The sequence below is a fragment of the Cicer arietinum genome, chromosome 1 (genome assembly GCF_000331145.2).
Source record: "Cicer arietinum cultivar CDC Frontier isolate Library 1 chromosome 1, Cicar.CDCFrontier_v2.0, whole genome shotgun sequence".
NCBI classification, from domain to species: domain Eukaryota; kingdom Viridiplantae; phylum Streptophyta; class Magnoliopsida; order Fabales; family Fabaceae; genus Cicer; species Cicer arietinum.
This window is the reverse complement of record NC_021160.2, coordinates 11562491-11571316: the sequence shown is the minus strand read 5'-3', so window position 1 is coordinate 11571316 and position 8826 is coordinate 11562491. Positions and strand designations below refer to the sequence as shown.

Below are 8826 nucleotides of genomic sequence, written 5' to 3'. Positions count from 1 at the left end.
ATAAGAAAAGCATATCAATTCATTCTATATATACATGACTAATATTCAAATAGAATAATATATATATATACACTATTAGTGTGTATCAACAATTATTTTAGTAATGATTGTGAATAATCAAGTGAAAAAAAGAGACAACGAAAAAAAAGCAAACAAGATAAATATATAGACCGTAAATGTTTGACACCAATTTAGGAAAAATGAAAAATTAACCGGTAAAAATAAAAAGTCTCGTCGAAAAGATTAAAAATATGTAATGAATTTTTTAATATGAACAGACAAAATTAGTCCAAGAGAGGACAATGGTAATAGTAACATAGATAAAAAGTGCAACACGGGTTTGCAGATTTGTAGTCTCTTTCATTCTATATTTATTTATTGACTTAACAAATAATAAGTAAGGTATCCTCTTTGATTAGAAGAAAAAGATTGAAAGGGAGAATTAATCGGGTTGTGCGGTGGAGACAAAAGAAAAAGAAAGAGTTTTAAACAAAGGAAACATTAAAATGTGCAACTATATGTTATACTATAATTCAAATCCTTAAATTCTATAAATAATATATTTATTTTTGAAAAAAAAACATAAAATAAAATAAAAAATTAATATTAATAATCAACAACTTAAAAATTACCAAGGGAAGCACGTAGAAGCAAACAGAAAGAAAATTATCACACATAGTAATAATTTTACTACAATACTAAAATATACAAATTAAGAAATTTGGATTGTTACATTATACTTTTAATAACATTTGTATTATTTTGTTTCCTTATACATCACTTATAAATTCATATTTCCTTTATTAATTTTTTTAGACTGTTAAATAAATGTTTGACTTTTTTTTACTACTAAAATAATACTAAAAAGTTCTATAAAATTTAGTTGTATTAATTAATAAATGATTAACTTATCAAATAATTTAACTTTATAGTCAATTTTTTTTAATATGTGACGGGTTTAATGTCAGTATAATTCTTTTTTACTCTAACAACCAATTTCAAACCATTGATTAAAATAAATGTTTGACTTTTTTAATTAATAAAGTAACAGCGAAAATTTCGATAACTTTTTTGTCTTAATTAGATAAATGTTTGACCATTCAAATAATTTAATTTTATAATCAATTTTTTTAATACGTTAATTGCATAAAAATTTACTCTAACACAATCAATCTCAAACCATTGATTATGTGGTTTTCGAATTGAGACGGTTATAACTATTTTGTAGGATATTCAATCAATACTTCTTATTTGTGTAAAACTAATTTACACTACCAAAGCATAATGACCTACTTTCTCGCATGTGATTTAGACAACAAAGTTTAATATATAAAGAAAAAAATAGTAAAATAATAAAAATCATAACATTCTCTCATAAAAGCTAAAAGGAAAATAAAAATTTATTAATAATAAATTTATTTATTATATTTATTTAAAAAAAGATAAAGCTCAACGTTGATAGGTACAAACGCAAAGTTCCATATCAAAGATATCAAGACAACTTCCAGCACCCGTTTTCTTATATACGTTTTTACACCTTTGATTGCAACAATCGTTATAACAATCACGAGTGCATTCTCCCATCCCAATGTCGCAAGCAGGTTGTTGTGATCCTGGTGGAGGACGATCAAAAGTACAAGTGCATAAGTTGTGGTAAGAACATGAAGTTCCTAACACACGAGCACCATTTGCATAGGTATTACAATGCGTCGCACAATCTCCTGCAGAACATCGTCCAACAATTTTTGTGCAACTACCTTCTACTTCTATTAATTGCACTATGTTTCCACAAAAAATAAATCAATTAGGGAGACATGTTTGTTAAGGTTTCTCTAAACAGATAATCACTTCTAAAACAAAAATTTGATAATTTTACATATCACAAAAAAAAAAAAAAATTAATTTTGATATTTTATAATTTAGAAATTACTTGTAAAAGATTTTTGAAAAATCAGAAACTATTTTTTGTTTGTATGTGATGATAAAGTTAGTTTCTCATAAAATTTATTTTTGAAAAAATCTCTAAGAAATATTTTGAAAATATGAAATATCAAAATTATTTTCTTAAAAATTTGATAAGCAATTAATAAAACATATAGCAATGGTGGAGTGGCTTACCCGTAGCAACTAAAACCAAGACTGCAAGGAAACAGAAACATTTTGGTATTTGGTTCGCCATTAAGCAATTTTTTGCAAGTTTATTTTGTTTGGTTTGTCATGTGAAAGTTGTAGTGGTGTATTTATAACTTTATGAGTCAATGAAATAAGGTCAAAGGTTAGATGCAAGGATACTTCGATATTATATTTTTAATGTGTATTCATTATCTTCGATATTGTATTATAACGTTATTTTTAAAGTCACTCAATATTTTATTTCACATTTTTAAATCACCCTAAATGTATTTTATCTTTTATACTTTTTAATTAGTTTAAATTCACTTTCGATCTTTATTTTGTCAAAAATGATTTTAACTTTTAAAATCAATTTTTTAATTCCTATTAATTAGTTCTTAAATTTATTTTTATTATTATTATTTTTAATGTGGCACTTTTATTTATTTATTTTTATTTTTGACCGTGGACTTTTTTTTTTATAATTTAAATTTTATAATTTAAATCTCTTTATTTTTAAAATTGTTGAAATTGGATCCAAAATTAAAATTGAAGGTGATGTGCAATTTAAAGTTTCATAAGTGTCGAAGTCTAAAATTTTGACCGCTTCTCGAATTCATTTGAGTTGTCACCAAAGTTTATTTTAAAATAGGGAAAATACTGGGGAACCCTAAAAAAACAAGAAAAATTATCTTTGAAGCCAAATTTTAAGTTTGGAAGTCGATTATGCGTAATAAGTTATTATCACCCTACAATATCCGTTAAAAACGATTAGCTATAATTAGTTGTACTCAATTAATATTAACTTATATAAACTTATTTCTTTTTATTATTAAATGTAGAAATCAAAGCTACATAATTTTTGGTGAGAAAATGCAGATACATTGATTGTTTCTAAAGAAATGTGTTTGTATTGCAATAAATTGATTTGAAAAATGTTATTGAACTGATGAAGGAACAAAAAAAAATTTGAATACAAAAGTGTTTATGATGAGTTATTTCATTACTAATTTGAATTTGATTAACAAAATTTTATATTACCAATTTGTCACGACTTAGGCGCCTTAAACTATCATTGACAAGATGTCGCATCTCAGTCGATCGTATTTTATTAAAAGATAATTATTGTTTAGAGCTTAAGATCATCAATTTGTTGCAACTCAGACGTCTTAAAACTAAGGTTGGTAAAATGTAACATCTTAGTCAATCTTTTTATCCAAATGGATTTTGAATAATATGAATTTTATTTTATTAAAGATAATGATAATAATAAACCTTAAAAAGAATTTAGATGTATATATAACTCATTAGTGGTTGATGTTGGTTGTACTTAGCCCAAGACTTAATAGGAGAGTAAAATAATAATTATTATAACACCAAAGAATAAAACTAAAAGAATTGAATAAAACTAGTAAAAATAGAAACTAACACCAAATCAAAACCTTGAACGTCTGAATTAGAGCAAACGTGTTTTTTAATAGAACAAAAAATAAATTAAAAATAAAATCAATTTTTTAAACGAAACATAACCTTATATTGACGTCTTTGACGATTTCACTGGAGATTTTAGGTGTATAACAAATTTAGATTGATAAAAAAAAAAAAAAAAGGTTGTCGCAAAAGGCATAAAAAAAGTTTTGTTTTTATTATTTTTGGTTGACTGAGTTATGAATTATTATTTGTTTATGCATAAAAATCGGTTTTGCTAAGGTAAATCTAGAAGAAGAAAAAAAAAAGATGATGCACTTTTTAATTGCTTATACATGGTAAAAATTATAGTCATTTTAGAAGAAAAAGAAAGAGAACAACAAAAAGAGGTTAAAAAGGCCGGAAAGACGGCTAAATAGATGGCGTGTATACAAGGAATAAATCGCAATTGTTTTTGGAAGAAAAAAAGGAGAGAAAATCAAAAGATGCTAAAAGAGGCTAGAAAGATGGCGTGTATATAAGGAAAAAAAAATTACAATTGTAAAGGTGAAAAATAAGGAGGCTAGAAAGATGGTTGAAAAGATGGAAGGGAGTGATAATGCTGGCAAACAAAAAATAAAATAGGCAACCAGAACTAGAGGGAAATGTTAGAACCAAAACAGATAGAACAATTTAATGCACTAATAATTTAATTGAGTGTGCAGAAAATAAGTTAGAGGGAATATCCAGGATAAGAGAAAACACACCTCCCAGAGAATACCACCAGAAATGAGCAATAATTAGATGTAGCACTAGAGGTATGCAAAAAAAATTGGAAGAAGAAAATGAGAGGAAGTGACCAGAGAAAACAATTGGAGGATACCATCAGAAGTATGTAAAAGTTGAAAGAAAAAGATCAAACGAAGGTATCAGAGGAGACGACTAAAGGAAACGATCAGAAGATACCACCAGAAAATATGCAAAAAAGATGAAAGAAGAAAATTAGAGAAAAATATTAAAAGATATCATAAATCATTTTTTATGATAAATATTAAAGATACGATTTATTTATTTTCTTATTTTTATATTGCTTATTTTATTTATTTTTATTTATATATAAATTTTAAAAATTTCTTTTAGGCGAACAAAATTGGTGTACTATAATATGCATCGTCATTAACAATTAGATTTTTAATTAACAATTTATAAATAACGAAAATTTTCTAAATTCCCTCCTTCATCGTCATTAACAACAACATTACTCATCATCATCATCACAAGTTCACAATCATTATAGATAACATGACTTCAACTTTATACATTCATGTTGATTTCCCCAACATTTTTAATACTACTAATATGTTTATTGGTTCCACTAATTCAAACACCGTCCCCAAAGTTCTCTTCAATGTTGTCTTCACTTGAAATCGAACTTTCAACGTTTGCATTCGTGTTACTAATGAAAAATTGGAAATGTAAATGTCCAGATCTAAAGAAAACCATAAATCTAAATCTACTATTTGAAAAGGAGGAAACAAAAAAAAAATGTTAACTCTGTCTAGAGAGAAAAACATGAAAATGAACAAACATTGTCTTATTCTCTCGCTTTAAATTCATTCCATTCAACTTATAATATCGTCACTACTTGTCCATAATATGTAACTTTACTGGTAAAAGTTTGATTTTCTCCCTTCAAAAAATATTTGTCAAATAGTCATTAATTTGTTAAATATGTTGTTGGTAATATATATAATATTAAAATTTTAATTTAGAATTAAATGTTATATAAATTTGAATTCACAACACATTATTATTAAATGATATTATAATAATATTAGTTGACCTCACACAATATTTTTACATCTATTATGCAATTTTTAATAAATAATTAAATTTTTTTGTTGTAAATTAACAGTTGAAATGAATTTTTTGTTGGAATTAATATTTGAATGAATTTATATAATTAGTTTTAGTCAAAACAAGAACTCGGTACTTAAAAGTTAAGTTAATTTGATGCAATTTTATAGTCGAAAATATAAATCATAAATTGTGTAGAAATAATAACCTAATACGACCCAATATTATATTGAGAAGACTCTTGTAATAACAAAAAAGACATATATTCATATAAAGAAATATTTTCAAAAGTCTATACGAACAAGTATATGAATTTAAAATTTTGATTCTTTTTATTCAAAACAAATATATATAAAGAAATATTATTCATCTTTAACTTAATATAATACTTTTAAAAAGAATGTTTATTGTAAAAGGTCAATTCGTAATTCTAATAAAATATTAAAGTAAATTATTTAGACTAGTGTAGTTAAAAAGAAGATCGGAATGTATGTTTGATTCAAATTTACAAGAAATTTATTTTTTAGGTTTATGAATTTTATAAATTTTAAGTTAACTAAATCTCATAACAAAATGAAATATAGAAAAACTTGATTTATATTTTTTTAATGTTTTAGTAATACTTTTACCTATGATTCTGCTATAGTGTTTTAGCATATTATATGTCAATGCTATAAATATTTTAGACTTATTTCATGATATTTTTTAATTGGTCTTTGCATCACAGATAAGGATGGAAATAGGCTAGGCCGTCCGACAGGGGCCTATGGTCTGGCCTGGTCTATTTAATAAAAAGACTAAGCTCAGACTATTTTAAAAGCTTATTTATTTAAATAGGTCAGGCTCAGACTTATAAAGAAGCCTATTAGGCTTGACAGACCGACCTATATATATTTAATTATTTATTAATGTTATTTTTTATTATTATATTAATAATATTATTTCTTATTTTAAATTCTATCAATTAGACAATCACTCAGAAGTCATTTCATATTCGGTAGCCATTCCATATTTGGTAGTCGTTCCATATTCGGTAGTCATTCAATTAGTCAATAACTCAGTAGTCCTTCCATATTTGTTTGAGAGATAATAATTGGTACATTTGTTTCAAATAAAAAAAATCTATTCTTTGAAACCAAGAATTATGTTTTAGGGTTTAAAAGGATGTTTGTTTCAGATTTTTTAAAAATTATTTTGTTAGAAAAATTATTTTTTGTTTAATATATATAGATATGTACATCGATATTGATATGTGGAGAGCATTTAAATATTTTAATATGAATAAGGTTTTTAAATAGGCTTCCAGGTCAGACCAGACTTTTAAAAAGGCCAAGTTAGGCCGAAAAAAAAGTCTATGATAGGCCGTAGTCCATGCTTAGGCCTAAAAAATTAATCGTAGGTCAGACTCAGGCCTTGCAAAGTCTGGTCTGGCCTGACCTATTCCCACCCCTAATCACAGACCTCCTAACAATATCACATTTAATGTTAATGAAGTTAATTGCTTCTGAAAAAAATATAAAAATAAATTAGTAATATTAATTATTAATTTTTGGTCATCAAACAATAATAATAACAAGGATATATTATTAAAAGGAATAATTGAAGTAGAAAATCAATTAATATACACTAATATTAATTTGTAATTGTTTATTCCAAATATAGTTTTATTTTCTTAATAAAATTTGTATCAAACAATTCATGCAATCGAAATATTTTTATTTCCTTATTAAAATTACCGAAATGAAATTTAATTTCCTTATATAAATATTAGTTGAAATTTAATTCTATGCACACTCACTATTCTCTTATGTACGAATTTGTAAATTTTAAATATTGAAATTTTATTCAAAAAAATTATCCGATGGCTCCCAATCATAATATTAAAATATATACAAAACTTTATTAATTCAAGTATTGTTAGGTTAATATTAAAAAATTAGTTCTTTTGGTTTATTATATTATTTTCGTTCACACCATTAGTTATATTTTTATTGTCACTCATAATGATTTAAATTCAACATTTTTTGCATGTATCTTCAAAAGTTCAAAGTTAACAACAACAATACAACCTTTGTGAATTTTTTTTCGTGATGCTTCCACGTTGTTTGATTGATCATGTACTAATATGATTGAAGTCAATGATGTGCTGCCAATAATTAATTTTAATTCAAATTTTGAAAGAATTTTTAATGTGAAGAACATTACCAATCATATATTAATGTAATTATGAAATTTCAAAAGTTGATAGAAAAAAAAAGTATGAATCAACTCAATCTAAAACCTAGTTAATTCATAAAATTTATAAGTTAAAGATACAAATTCACGTAAAAATATAAGAGTTCAATTCAAAAGATGTTGAAGATCCGATAGATATGCAAGATGTTGTTGTTGTGCATGTTAGATTGGAGTATTTGCCAACCAATTCTTATTATTTGCATTATATTTCAATTAAACGAACGATGTAATTCATATTATATTATATATAGGAGCACATGACCAAATTTGGTGACGATGTGAGAGAAACGTTTCACAAATGGAATTTGTAAGATATGATTCATTTAGGAAATGAAATTGATAATTCAATCAAAAATAAAAGATAGTCTCGTAACCATGAAATTGATTGTTCTGATGGCCATACAACTATAAAATGATAAAGATAAAAGTGATTTTTGAAATGTTAAAATCATAATGCAATCAAGTTTATCGTTAGGACATTTGTTTTTCATTTCTTCTAGTTTTTTTGGATAAAGTCAATTTCCCATTAATTATAATGTATATCCTATATTACATATGTATAAAAAAATTTATTTTACATAATAATATGGAATTTTGATATCAATATTAATTTGACTGTTTTTTTATGTGTATTTTAATACTAATTAATTTTAATGTATATTTCTTTTATAAAATAATAATTATCATTCCTAAAATATAATGTATCTCTATTTATGGAAAATTAAAATGCTAATAACTATGAATGAAATTAACATTTTTGCCAACATATTGAAATTAAATAGTTAAAATGACAATAAGCAATTTTACTTAATTTCAAAAAAGCGGTAGCAGGTAGAGCGCTGTAATAGGCTATTAAAAATTAACTTATATTTTTTAAAAATATAATTACATTAAAATGAATACATTTTTCACATGCTTTAAATTTTATTTATCATATATACATTAACAACGTAATTTCTATTTATTTATTTTTTTTACAACGCTACTATAGCATTTTAAAATATGAACGTTTTATGTCTTTTGAAAATAATCTTAACGCATTTTATATATATAATATTACATATTTCATAATTAGATCAATATTATGAACTTGCTTTCTTTTAAATAAGTATTATTTGGTTTCAGAAAAAATTTACAATTTCTTAAGAAAATAACATTTTACTAACATAATAAACCATAACAAAATAAATAACTACAATAAAAAAAGATAACATT

At 24.3% G+C, this 8826-nt stretch overlaps 1 long non-coding RNA gene across 1 annotated transcript; it reads right to left on the bottom strand.

The window, feature by feature from the left end:
* Positions 1-1375: 1375 nt before the first annotated feature.
* LOC105852526 (uncharacterized) lies at positions 1376-2265 on the bottom strand. Its single transcript, XR_012163757.1, has 2 exons — positions 2119-2265; positions 1376-1778 (listed from the first exon to the last, which is right to left on the bottom strand). It is a non-coding gene; the product is annotated as an uncharacterized lncRNA (long non-coding RNA).
* Between the last annotated feature and the right edge of the window lie 6561 nt (positions 2266-8826).